Genomic DNA, 15,107 nt, shown 5'->3' with positions numbered 1-15,107 from the left:
CTAATCATTATTTTTGATAGTTTTCACAACCTCCTTCAATATTTTAAAATTAGAATTATAACTTTTAATGAATGATTAATTATAAATTATTAAATCAATCGTTTTCATAAATTATGAAAAATAATGGTGAAACCGGCAGATTACTTAAAAATCAAAACCAAAATGTATTTTTAACAAGAATATATCCAGTTCAAGTATTAAAATTTAAAACTGAAAAAAATTGTAAGTCGTGGATTCTTTAATACTGTGTTAGACAAATACATTAGTGATTGGGAAGTATATATGCCCAAGGCTCCAGTAGGAGGGGGGGGGGGTAAGCATGAAGACAAAACAAAGTGTTTTGTCACTTTACAATGCAAAGTATAATGACAGAGTGAAAAAACAAAATCAGGTTTCATTTAGTTTTTCTGCACTTTTTGTGACGAATGGAAGCGAAGAAGTAACAATTTGTCTAGGGTGCCGATTACCTTCAGAATAACATTCCATCGGAAATGAAACTTAAAGTAATTCTTCTTGATCAAATGTTTAGTAAATTCTTGGTTCAAATATCTAGACGAATAGATGGGCCCAACTATAACCATATATTATTATAAAGTTACAAAATTATATTAAATTAAAATATTAAGGAATTTATAAAGTTAAAAAATTAAGAAACAGAGGAAAAGACGAAAGTTTTCAATCGAGTACTATTCACAAATGAAATTATGCAAACTCATTCCATACCTCTTAGGAATGCCGCCAAAGCAGGGTTCACAAGATTTGTTAGCGCCAACAATGATGAACAAAATCTCCTGATTTCGTTCCCCCACTTGAACTTTCCAGCTGAACCCTAATTGCCTCGTAAAATCACACCCCTTAACATCCTTAACATGCAAGATTTGGCGACTTTACAATGTACACCATATGCTAATCAATCACTGTCAGAGTGAGAATGATACTCCATGTCCCTGATAACGAGACGAAGCCACCGTGAGAAAAATGCTGATGACCTTACCGCATCAGCATTTTGTGTTGAAAATAATAAATAAAATGTGGGAAATTTGCTTTAAAAATTTATTATAAAGGAACATATTTATAATTTTTCCACACAGAAGACATTTATAAAAATTATAATTTTGATGTGCATAATACAAATTTAATCTAATAAAGTGAAGTATAATTTTCAGTTTTATGAGGATTTAAGCTTTATATCTCTTACGGTATAACTTTATTTAACAAAACGAAAAAAATATAGAGAGAAAGTGCTTTAAATTCAAATTTAAATGGATATCAATAATATTTAGTTCCTTCAATATGTGCATGTATATATGCATGTATATATATCCACAAATTGTTACTTAAAATCAGCTAATGTATTTTTTATGTTTAAATTGTTCAAATAAGTCGCTTTTTTTTTTTTGAAAAATAATAATCGTTTTGGTTAAAATAAATAAGATAGAAATCATATTAGTAATTTTAAAAATAACAGCTGGTTAATTCTCAGGGGAGAAAACATATTTTCAAAAAGAAAATGTTGATAATTATTGAAATTCCTTCAAAAATGAAATATATTACCTCATTTTCTAAGTTATTTACTGTCAGATTTAATTTTACATAATCAAATGTGCCAGCAATCGACATGTACATGCAAAATCTATATGTACTACATTTAAGCGCTAAGTTCTCAGATACAGTATCAAGAGTTAAAGTTTTATTCGCAGGTAATGTAGTAGCAAATTTCTGCCTATTTTCTTAAAAGCGCTGCCAATGATTTAATACTAATTTTCGATTTGTCCTAAATCTATGTACTAGAAAAACTAGAAATAAAATATATTGCTTCGTATTTTATTTGTTCTCCCCCCCCCCTCCCCTCTGAATTTCTTGCCAAAAGTATAGATTCATACAGATAGGACCTTTATCGTAATAAAAATTAAAATTACAATAGTAAATATTTAAATATTAGGCCGTAAGATAAAACTAATTTCACAGTTATGTAAACATGGTTTGTGAGATCATTTTTTCCCCCTTAAAAGCATTAGGGGGTTGCACTTAGGGACAAGTTTTTGTTTTTTAAAATACTGCATCTAGACTTACTCTCAATTACAAAATTTCATAAAATAAGGTAGGCAATTGTACAAGCATTGCAAAAACTAAATTTTTATACGCCCATCATAATTTCAAATGTGAATTGCTATAATTTTTCGTTTATTTTCATCTATACGTACAAAATTTCAAATTTCTATTTAGAAAATTTGCAGAGATATGCTTAGTTTTAAATTTCGAAGGACTAGCCACAAATGTGGAAGAAAACATTTATTTCGGAATGCAACTAGTACATCATCCAATCATTATGGCTCGAAAAAAATTTGATAACCGTGCATGATATTGTTCACTTTCATTGATAGGCTATTACACCATCGTATTTATAAAGAAGGGAAGAGAAACTTGAAGAACTGAACATTTAAGATATCTGAGTTTCTTGCTGAGCATTCCAGTGTATAATACTGGAATGCTTAGAAAGAAAATAATTTTTTTAAATCGAAGACGAATGTTGCTTTGATCTAGATAGAAACATTAATTTTCAAAATTGCCACGTTTGGAAAAGTGGAAAACAATTCTTCGTGCAAGAAATTCATCATCAGTCGCAGCTTCTTGTTCGTATGTTACATGCTGCTGTTTTTAGAAGTGCTTTAGCTGGTCCCATTTTCTACAAAAGTATTCAGTATGGTATACCGATAGATTCAGTTTATTTTTATTGGCATTGTATCTGAACTAAGAAATTAATTAACTTTATCAGTGGATATTTGATAAATCTTTGCTGACAAACTCAAAAAGCCAGTCCTTATGTCATATGAACTCGATCACATATGCTCAAGTATTATTAAGATAATGCAATTTTCTATAGATGCCGAAGTGTTAATTTGGAACAAATTTTTAAGCACTTTAATTAATGTAATACCAGGCTATTTTTTTAAAAATATATATAATGAAGTGAATAAATATGTTATATGCTTTAGCAAAGGAAAGATAGGATTTAAACTGCTTGAAATTAAGTAACGAAACATGTAATATCCTTTGATAGTAAATTTTATTGACCTCAGTTTAGTACTTATTACAGTATAATTTTATTCAAATACTTTAAAGATAAGGTTAGGAAATTCTTTTTTTTTTGGGGGGGGGGGGAGGTGGGGTTCCTTCAAAAGGGTCTTAAATTCTAATTAAAATTATTTGATGAGTTTGATGATCAGATCAAAAGGCCTATCGTAGCTCTCAGAAAGCATTCTCACTAATTGGAATTGGAAAAAATTAAAGCAAAAAGATATAAATTAACATTAAAGACGCCAAGCAGTACAAAAACTAAAGCTGTGTGCTTTATATCTTGGAGAACAAACTAATAAAAAAAGAAGTGCTACGTTTCATAAAATATCAAACTTGAGTTCGGATTTTACATGCTGATATGAATTTGAAAAATCAAAAAATATTTTGAATTATTGAGCTTAAAAGAAATTGGTGATGTAATTTGAAGAACAATTTTATTTGATTGGACCATTAAACAATTGAAATAGGCTATGTTTTATTTTACTTTTAAGTGTATTTCTCAGAAAGTTTATTCCATTTTTAAAGGTAAATAAATTTTTAAAAAATTTCCACTTTTGCTTCATTGAAATTAGTTTTTTGTCAGTTTTCATTAAAAACTGTTTAGATGATTCAAATATGACAGACTTTCCTTATTTCTGATATTTTAAAAATACTCCTTTTAAAGTAAGCAACAAAAAGCTAATTTTCTTCTTAATGTAACAAATATAATTGCGAAGGAAACCAAAATCTATAAAATGATAATTGTGCGGAATACGGTAATCATTCTATTTACTGACAATTAAGTCAGATTTTTTTTTTTTTTTTTTTTGTTAATCTATATAGTTGTATCATTGAAACCTGAATTTAAAGCCAAAACTTAAGTCTTGTCATAGCCTAAAATTAAAATTAATTCCTATGTATTAAATAGTCTATTCTATTAATTTATAATTTTCAAATTTCATATGTGAAAATGTCCTCTTTAGACATCAATATCCTTTTTCTAAAATATTTATTCTCTTTTTGCGTTACCATAATTGGTGTTGAAAATTCACACATGCGCATTTTGTTCTGATTGTTGACAACTATTTTCAACGGATTTGGACTTGATTTAAATTATTTTTAGGTTAGTTGTATGCTTTTGTAATTAAATTGCATTTATGTTAGTTATACATTTTTTGTATATGCATATAATTTTAAGAACATCGCCTTTTAAGAAGTTTTTTTTTAACCTGTTTTCGACCGATTATTTTAAATGATTCTATTTATTTTCTTAGTTTTTGATGCATTTAAAATTAAACATTGTTAATTAATCGATCTGCTCATAATGAATCTGAGAAAATTTTGTTGACACATTCTTGAGATATTACATAAACTAAGAAAGATATTCTTTAGTGCCCATAAGGCTTAAATGCTCAGTGACTCTGTTTTCAGTAATCATATTATAAAAAAAATGCTTTGTTTTAGTAAAAGATATTATTATATTAATCACAGATTAATCATTTTCACTTTAATTTAAAGCATAAATTCTACGGGAGCTAAACAGAAAATTAGAGAGATACATATTACGTTATGACTGAAGGCCTTTATAATATTATGAGTGAATTATATGACTATCAAAATTTGAAGTTTTAAAATATTTTGATGAAGAAGCTATTAAAGTGGGAATTACATAAAATGTTTAATTATTAAAATTTTAAAATTGCATTAATATTGGCGAACTGGCTGGTCGCCAAAGGCGGCTAGTATATAATATAACATTAATCATCTATCATTCTTCATAACATAAAGAATTGTTCTTTGGAAGGGAAAAAAAAGGAGTTTATTTTTCCTCTTAATGCTACTTATGTAAATATCAAATTGATTTTCGACATAGCTCTGGCTATCAGTATTTTTTTTAACATTATATAAGACCATATTTCGTCAGTATTTTTAAAATAACAAAAATGGTAGCATAAAATAATTTAAAACTGGCAGATAACTGGCGGAATCCCATGATTGAAGTAATCCACTTATGCACATTTTTTTTTTTTACTTTCATTTCTTTTCCATTACGAATCTGATTTAAATAAATGTCAAGACAATTTTACTCCTACTAAAATGATGATGAAAACTATTGATATGAACAATTTTTTATACTTTTATATCTACAACAATTATTATGGAGGTTTGTTATTCTAAAATTTGATATATCTGTAGTTTATAGTGGTAATTTTTCAAAGACTATTTCAAATTCTTTTTTGACTATATTACAATCAGGGTAGTAATTAAATGATTTTTTTTCAATATTTAATATAAATTATAGCTTTGCATGGTATAATATCCAAACAAATAAAGTAATTCGAAAGAAAAGGTTATAAAAGTAATCATTATTTTATTTTCATTCTTAAAAATTTCGAATATTAATGATAATTGGACATTGCTTGACAATCTCCGAATATCCTTTCAATTTTTATTAAATGTTTCTTGAAGTCGATTTGAGCTTCATCCGGCTGACAAGAATGAATCATTTCAAAAAGAATACAGTTGCCTTTTGTTTTCAACAGCCCTTTACACTTTTCGGACTTTTCGTTAATGCAACACCATGTTACCACATTTACAAGGCTACAGCAATATTGCCGATATTGATATCCATAATACGCAGCTGATGGCTTTCCTTTTGATATTTCGAAAACTTCAACATCGTTATTCCTATTTAAAATCAGATCATAGTATAACGGAGAGAAACACACACACACACACACATCGAGAACCAAATCTAAAATAAACTTTCAAAAATGTTCCTAGCTTCCCTAAAGAGAAATCATCATATTTAATGTGAGAAAATGGGTGAATATTTCAAGAAAAAGAAACTCAGTCAGCAATCATTCCCTTATCAATACTAGAAATGGGCAAGATGTACGCCAAGTTTTCCTACCAAAGGTAATTAAGTCCCAGTAAACTTACAATATTAGCGCAAAAGACGCTATTTAACGAGTTAGCGCAAATGCGACTAAGCGCAAGTTCCACAATCCCGGGTTATAGGTATTTTCCGAGATTCTCGGAATTTAAGAAATAGAAAGGATTGTTAAATTTGCTAGCTATATCATTATGAAAGAAAATGATCAATCCATCCTAAGCTTGACATCTTCAGAAATAAGAATATATTCGAAGATCTAATGAAATTCTTCAGGCATTCTTCGTAAAAGAACTTCATCTGTAAAAGCATTCTACAAATCCATTTGTGAGATTTTTTTTTTTCTTGCATACAAGTAACCGGCCCAACCTGTAAAATAGTTTAGTTCCAAAGAAGTCTCGTCACCTGGTCCAAAGGCGTTAAAAGGCCAAGACCTCAGTTTTTCCTTTTCTTTTTTGCAATATTTTCAGAGTAAAATAATTTTGCGCCTTCATTTACTTTATAAGACTTGAACTTATTCGTGTAAACTGGAATTTATTCAAAATGAAATCATTGTTTAAATTTTGGAATATATTCTAATAAAATTATTGATTAATTGCTTTTTTGTATGTTTTATATTATATTGCTTGATAATTAAAAGTGCCTGTTCCTTTTATTAAATTCTGTTCGACGATGATTTATTAAAACTCGATAAACTGTTGAATTTCATCTGAAATGGAGGTTAATGGAAATTTAATTAAAAAGTTAAATAATGCTGACATATCCAAATAAATAAGCTTCTAATATTAATGGCATTTGAAGGGAAAATGAAACTCTCATAAGTGCATACATGTGGTACACAAAAAGTTTTAACTTGCCTGTGATCACTCATAAAAATAATTAATTTCATTTTTATATTTTTCGAATGAAACAAAAGTGTTTTTTAAATCAGCATACGCTGTCAGAGACGAAGGGAATAATTTTCCGATGAGGAAAGGGGGGGGGGCGCATTTCTCGTGGGAAAACAAATGGAATTTATTTTATTTATCATCAAAATAACCTTTAATAATTAATTTTAATTTTTAATAAAGGGAATTAAAAGTTTAATAACTAATTTGATTATAATAAATAAATAACTATTTCTACGATGTCAATATAATAAGAATAGTACGATCAAATGATTAGTAATGATAGAAGATAAAAAAAAAACGAACTGCAATAATTTGTTTACCTACAATCTATGAATTTAAAAAAACGGTCAAAAATTTAAAAAAAAACAAAAACACTCCTCTAAGTATAGTCAATGGATTTTAATAATTATGATTTCTTATGAAAGTTAACCCTCTAAAAGTTTCCAACGTATTTCAACTTAATTAAGAACGCGCTGTATGCCTTTTATTTTAATGTGTGATGGGTAATGAAGCTAGTTAGATTTTCATGATTTATTATATACCTTGTATATATGTTTTTTAATTTAATAATGCTAATTTATACTTTTTACATTTATCTCTACCTACAGTCCTTTGTACAAAGTAAGCATATGCAATTGAACTTTGCGTATTAAAACAGCCTAAATTTCAAGGAATATATAAATAAATGTTATATTGTTTCTCTTTTTCAGATTTAAATTCATATTTTAATGTATGATGATTATTTCGTTAAGATTGCGTCAATAAAAAATACGTTCTAATTTTTGGGCATTCGTGTAAATGCATGGACGTATGTGCACATTTTTTAAATTATGTATTATTAATTTTAAAAATTTGCTTTATTTTTAACTTCTTAAATGAACTAAAAAATATCTTTTAAATTCATAAAAATAACGATGAAAAGACATATTTTTCAAAATTATTTTTATTTGGAAAATTATTTATATTTAGTCTTAACGTAGTTCAACTTAAATAAAGAGAAAGAGTAAAATGGAATAAATAAAATGTTTGAATAATTTTATCAAGAATTTTATGATTCTTTTAACATTGATAATTTATATTAACTTCTTATAACATTGATATCTTAAAATATTTATATTAAGAAGCTTATCACATCGATAATTTAATTATCTTAAAATATTTTATTCATGATAAAAATTCTATAATATATTTCTTGCTTAAAAATATAGAGCTTAAAAACATTTTTAAAAAAAGTACAAATAGGAACTTCAAAAACTCTGCATTTATTCTGTATTTCTTTGAAACAATATATTTTTGTTGATATTCTAATAAACTTTCGTTTATAAATGATAAAATCTGAATTGATAAATTAAATATCACTTGATAAATTTTGTGAAAATATTTTTCAGTAAATTTGATGGAAAAATAATGTAGATAATTGCTCCAGCGGTGATTAGACAATAAATTACTTTTGAATATTGTAAAGTAGCTTAGTGCCATCATTAGCAATATTATGCAGGAAATCACAATCTACTATTTATTTTTATCAAATAAATGAGTGATATTTACTTCACTCAGAATTTGTTACTGATTTGGATATTATTTTAGGAACAAAACTTCGCTTTATTGCATACATTGGTGATAGTTTCCACTAAGAAAATGTAGTGCTCAATTGGAAAACAATAAACAAATTAATTTTTTAATTATATTAGAAGACCAACCGCCTTTGGCAACCAGTTGGTTCGCCGGATATAATGATTGCTAAAAATTTCAGTTAAATATTTTCTGTAACTTGGTCTTTTTAGTTCATTCACAAAATTCACTTATATTTAAAATTTGACGGATATATAGTTCATATTATTTTAAAAGTCTGACATCATTCTCTTTATTGGACTATGCATTGCTCTAATTTTCGATCTATACTTTCATAGTTGCAATTATCAATCTGGATTATTTCAAAAATGGGGATTGAAGCTTTCGACATGGTGGTTGGTTCTCGTCGTCCTGGTGATTATAGAAATGGTGCGTATTTTGTTACTTACAATCGATGATGGAACGTACTAATACGTACAGGACTGTACTGTTGTCAGTGACAGCCCTTAAGACTCAACCATGGTTCACGCCAATGTTGTAGTAGTGGTCCAGTGATTCCGATTTTTTCTGATGAGACGGAATTGCATTTCGTGGTTATACTTACAATTATATCAGAGGAAAGAGCAGTAGAGTTTAAATCGACATGAGATAGCAATCTTTAATTGATTAAAATTTTCACACAAAAAATTCAAACATGCAAATTTCCACCCTCCAATGTATACATGTAAAAAGTTTGGTCGTTGTAAGTCAAATGTCCTATCATTCAGAGCACCAAGAAAACATATGCATTCATTGTTATTATAAGTAGATAAATTTCCACGTTTTAGACCTCCGTGAGTTCGAAAAGCATATTTTTGGAAAATGTCCGTCCCTCTGCCTGTGACAAAGATATCTCAAAATCGCTCTGATTTAGATCAAGGGTGGACATTAAGTCGATCCCAATCGACCGGTGGACCATCAAGACATTTTGGAGTGACCGCTTTCACTGAAACCTAAGATGCACATACTAAAAGAAATCAATTATTACATTCATGTGTTACCCACTAGGCATTGATGTGGAAGAAATAACTTAAAATATAAATTATATATTATCTTTATATCTTGAGGAAAACAAAGTTTTTCTCCTTCATAATGACATAATTTTAAAAGCACGTACTTCAGAACCTAAGAATAACTTTTGGAATCTAATGGACGAAGTAAAGTATCCTAATTTAAAAAAGTTGCACATCATTTAACATCATTCTTTGGCTCCACCTACCTGTGCGAATCAGCATTTTCAACGATGAATATGATTAAGATAGCATATCGTTCCCATCTCAAAGACGACCACTTAACACCGAGTGCAAGATTAGCATTTAGTAATTATATACCGAGATATTCAAGATTGGCGGACAGCATGCAAACTAAGTCTTCTACTAACTATAATTACAAGAACTAGCTTTAGTTGAAAATGATTTATTTTTGAATGTATTTAGAATTATTTGATATTAAATGCGTCATTTGATATTATTATATTTGTGGATATTATAATTATGTTTGCATCTTGCTATTATTATTAGGTTGTTATGTTGGTAGGTACATATTCTGTGTTTATTATTAAGTTGTAATAAATATTGTAGGCATTTTTTTTTTAGCTCACCACACCTATGCCACTGGTGAACCGCAACACCTTGAAAAAATTAGAAATAGCCCATACTCTGGAAAAGTCTGCCCACTCCTGATCTAGATGGATGAAATTTGGTATAGGGTCTTCATACTAAATTTGTAGGTTTCTATTAAATTTTGGGTAAATTTTACTCATAGGAAGTTTATCTATACGGCTGTTCTAATACCATTTAACACAATAATTACAAAACGAAGAGAACTAGATAGATAAAATTCGATACGCAGAACTGAAATCTATAGTCTAGATACCTTTCAAATTTTGAGCCAAATCCAAAGGAAGATTAACCGTCTGTCTGTCTCTTCTTTCAGAAACATGAAATTCTGATAAGTCAAAGGCTCAATGATTTAAATGTATCAAATTCGATATGGGATTTTGTAACTACACTTGTAATTCCAAGTCAAATTTTTGTTTCAATCCATTGGGAACAAACGCGTCTAAAACACAAATTCGATTTTTGGATACTATTAACCGCAGGCCAGGAATTAATAGCAAAGGAGCACACGATAGTTTCAATAAAGATGCTATTTTTACGCCAAAGGTCAATATTTTGTAACTATTGCATGTTAATGGCAAGCAAGGCGTTTGCAGGGATAACACTTTTATTAGAAATTTATCAGGGATAACACTTTTATTAGATTTTGGAGTAGACCACTCCCACTGAGTTCTAATATTGAGTGCATTTGTTTGCTAAATGAATTGATGTGGGCTCGGAACACATTAATTCACTATAAGGTTCATAGATATAAAGCTAATTTCAATAAAAAACAACTTATAATATTGATTTATTTAAAAGAGGTATCAAGCGATATAAATGTTATTTCTAATCTTTTATGTAGATTAATAATTCGAGGTTATTTTAGATTACGGCTTATTATGGTTTTATCGATATAGTAAGTGTTTATGTCCTGTACGAAGCATTAGCAAAAGTAATTTGTATGAATTAAAAAAAAAAAAAAAATCAGTTTTTGATACTTGAAAACTGATTTAAGGTAGATATCAATATTTCTGGATATGAAAAGATATTTATTTTTTTCATAAGTGAAATTAATTACCTACATCGGTAAGTACTTCCAAACATGGAAAAATCTCTTAAGCTAATTTTTTAAAATTTTCAAAGTAAATATTTGTAAAATTTATGCACCCAAACTTCACTGAATTCTGAACAGTATTAGTTCTTCATTACTTTCATATGATTGCATAATTTTATTCCCCTTTTATATCTATGAATATAATCAACAAAAGCATCCTTGTAAGTAGAGATTGCAATACCGGACCAAAATTTCAATATCGGTATTCGGTATTTTTTAAATCTTAATACCGGGATACCGGTTTTAATACCGGTATTAGAAATTTTAGAAAAAGAAAGAAAACACAGGTGTTTCTTTGTTTTATTTGCCAGTTTTGTTAGAGAGTGTAAATATCACAAAAAATAATTTGTAACTTATAAATTATAACAGTATATAATCACTAAAAAGTAAAGGAACATCTTATTTATTTAAATCACAAAGAAAGTGTAAATATTACTATTCAGTCTGTGGGACTATTACAAATTTTTGAAATGTAATCTTTAAAAACATAATGCATCAATTGTACTGTCATTAAGTCTGAAAAGTAATTTTGTGTAAAAATTACCAGCTGTCGAAAACGCTCTTTCGGCATCTACGCTAACTGGTGGTACTGTTAGCAATGCACGATATATTTTTTCATTTACCTCTAAATCCCTCATCTTCAAATAAATCAATTTCTCGTCGGATGGTTTTGGATATAGCTGATTTCTGTATTGTATTTTGGTTCGTTGAAATTTTTTTTTATTTATCGCTAATTCTAATTTTTGTTCAAAACACAATTCCTTTTCACTATTCGACAGTAGTGACATCATAATCTTCAATAATTGAACCGAATTCTGAATGTGGATAGGTTTGTGGGTAAAAAGTTTTAAGAAAATTTACTCTAAACTTAATCAGATTTGAATTGGTTATTTTCTCTTCGTCTTTTTCATTTTCATTTTTAAAATCATTATAATTATTTAAATACCAAAAGACATTTTCTATTTCGGTATGCCTTTCTTCTATGCGATTTTTCAATGTAATATATAATTCTTTAGATAGTGATGTGTGCTGTTCTTTCAGTGACTGCAACATGAAATTTATTGGTGCATTAGTTGTTAATAAATTAGAATCTCTCCGACATAATGCCTCAATAGTCAGTTTTATTGGTAGAGCTGATATAGTTCTGGATATTAAGTCGAATTCACTATCTGAAAAATTAATTTACAAGTTTAAGTCGATTATTGCTTTTTGGATTGGATTTATCAGTTTCAAAATTCGTTCCATCATTAGGAGTAAACTGTTCCAACGTGTTTTAGAATTTAATATTAACATATATTCTGTTTTATTTTCGGTTAGTATATATTTTAGTGATATATCCTTTTTTATAGAGAAACGTTTAAATATCTTAACAATTTTTCAAACTTTATAAATTATAGGAAGCAATTCTCGATAGGTTAATATTTCACCCTCATTAGCAATATCTTCTTCAACAATTACATTGTCATTATCTTCATTGTCAATATCACTAGCACTCTCTTCAAAGTCTGAATCCAAAGTTTCTATATCCACAGTATTTGGATTCTTCTGTTCTTTATTTTTTTTGGTATAATACATCTATTACTCCTAATTGAATTCCATGTGCATAGCACAACTGCTGATTTACACCAATCAACTTTCCAACTTTTTTCGTAATTGTTGCTCCATCAGTCGTTATGGATACAATATTTTCTTTCAGGGATAATCCATGTTTAGCTAATTTAGATTTAAGCCATTAATTATCTAATTAATTTCGCCCGTTAAGGAGACATAAAAACAAAAACGTATGCTATTTTGTCATGTTGGCGATCCCTGAACATATAGCGGAGACAATTTTAAAAACTTCTAGTAAATACCGAAAAACCGATATTTAAACTTGTGAATACCGGTATTACAAAATTGTACAAATGGCTCAAAATACCGGTATTCAGTATCCCGGTATACCGGAATTGCAATCCCTACTTGTAAGCCTTTAAAAGTTTCGAAGTTTGTTTCAAACTCAGTTCTGACTTTAAAATTTTTAATTCTATTATTTAATTTGTTCGAATTCTAAGATATTCAATGTCGGATACAACGTAGCATTATTTTATCGTCTCTTAAGACACTCATTGATTTTAAAATGGTGAACCGATACTACACGTCTAAGACTTGAATAGTAATTGCAAATATTTTGTGGTTCCTTGCAAAGCAAAATGCGTTTTCCCTCATTGACGACATTATAAAAAATATTTCAGTTCATTGTTATTTTCTTTGCCCTTTCTAAGCGGCCATTAATAAGAAAAAAGAAAATGTAATGTTGTGGAGTTCAATTTGTGCAACACTTGGTGACATGGTTCACAGGTAGTGCAACACGTGGTTTGATTGCGTTTCTGTATGTTTGTGATATAGCGTTATAAGTGTGTTTTAAAAATTTATTTTACATATATAATTCATCAATTAGTTTTACTTATTTAATTTTAAAAAGTAGACATAACTGAAACTTTTAACATTTAAAATGTTTGATAAAACCAGCGAATATAAAAAAAAAAAGTAAATGTTTTTTTTTTTTTTTTTTTTTTTTTTCAAAATGAAGAAAAGTTGGAAAATTAAATTCATTTGCATTGTATTTAAAAAATACTCTATACCTGAAAATGTTCTATTTAATTTAAATTTAAGAATCATAACATTAAGTTTATTGAAATTTACAGGAATAAAACATCCATATATAATTTGTTCTAGTATCTAGCTACGTTTAAATGTTCTTGAAGATGGCAACTTCATTGAATGTGACAAGAAATTAATGAAAGCAGCAGGGGAAAAAAATTGCAAAACATATCGATAATTTTGTTAAATTTCAGAAATGCTTACAAATTTGAAAATAAATTCTTAGCAAAAGGATTTATCGGTATTTAACTTGGTATAATTAATAAAGATTTAAGAGGAGAATTTTGTTATTTTGAAACATTTAAGTGCAAAGACGTCATGATTAAAGAACAATAAATTGCGGCAAGGTATTTAAGGGTTTGGATCATTTATACTTAAGTAGTAAAATACATAGCTGTAGAATATTTTTTTTTATCTACCTAATCAGTTTGCTGACACGCACTCAAAAATTCTATGTTTTCTTATAATAGATTATATCATTGCTTCTAAAATACAGTACATCAATTATGTGTTATTATTGTACAATGTACATATAAGATCAATAGAATTGTTTCTGATTAGTTCATTCTTTGAAAAAATAGTAACATATTGTAAACGTTGATTGCCCAGAAAAAATATTACAAAGAATGATTTATTTAAAAGAATAATAAATGAATATAGAGGCCATTTTAATCCTTTATAAATTAATTATTTTGAAATTCATATATATATATATATTTAGGCTAATCATATAATGCGAGTTTATGTATATACAATTCCTAACGGAAATTAAGAGAAAATCTAGTAGTTTATATTATGTTATGCAAGGATTCATATATTGATATTATCATTCATCAATCGGGATTTAAATACGGCGAAATCAGTGGCGAATTTAGACCTTTTGTAAAAAAGGCATATATTATATATAACATGTAATATATATTATGTATAACATGTAATATATATTATGTATAACATGTAATATATATTATGTATAACATGTAATATATATTATGTATAACAAATAATCATATTAATTTTAAGAATGTTATTCAAATATTTTATAATACATAGTAATTGTCTGAGCAAATTAATATAAAAAAGAAAGGAAGAAAATTTCCTATGGCATTTTCAGGGAATCTCTATTGAAAAACCGATACTATTTTATTATAGATTACTAGCGGACCCGGCAAACGTTGTTCTGCCTTATAAATGATTTCTATTGAATATTTTGCTTATTATTTAAAAAATAACGAATGCATTTTAAAGTTTGGGGGATATGATCTATGACAGAAAGAGGAATGGAGCGCTGTAGACGATGA

The 15,107-nt window shown here is 27.9% G+C and overlaps 1 protein-coding gene across 4 annotated transcripts in view; it reads left to right on the top strand.

Annotated features, from left to right (window-relative positions):
• LOC129991144 (poly(A) RNA polymerase GLD2-like) overlaps positions 1-15,107 on the top strand; it is a 55,009-nt gene that overhangs the window by 14,620 nt on the left and 25,282 nt on the right. For 3 of the 4 annotated variants that reach the window (XM_056098212.1, XM_056098211.1, XM_056098207.1), the window contains exons 1-2: positions 8,751-8,841; positions 10,047-10,176. The exons of the other annotated variant lie outside the window; for it this stretch is intronic. The gene's annotated coding sequence lies outside the window, so the exon portion shown is untranslated. Of the gene's footprint in view, positions 1-8,750; positions 8,842-10,046; positions 10,177-15,107 lie in introns of those variants that run through there. 4 annotated transcript variants of the gene reach the window in all.

Source organism: Argiope bruennichi, chromosome 2 (genome assembly GCF_947563725.1).
Source record: "Argiope bruennichi chromosome 2, qqArgBrue1.1, whole genome shotgun sequence".
Classification (NCBI taxonomy): domain Eukaryota; kingdom Metazoa; phylum Arthropoda; class Arachnida; order Araneae; family Araneidae; genus Argiope; species Argiope bruennichi.
Note: the sequence above shows the minus strand (reverse complement) of the source record. Positions and strands in the feature narration are given on the sequence as shown.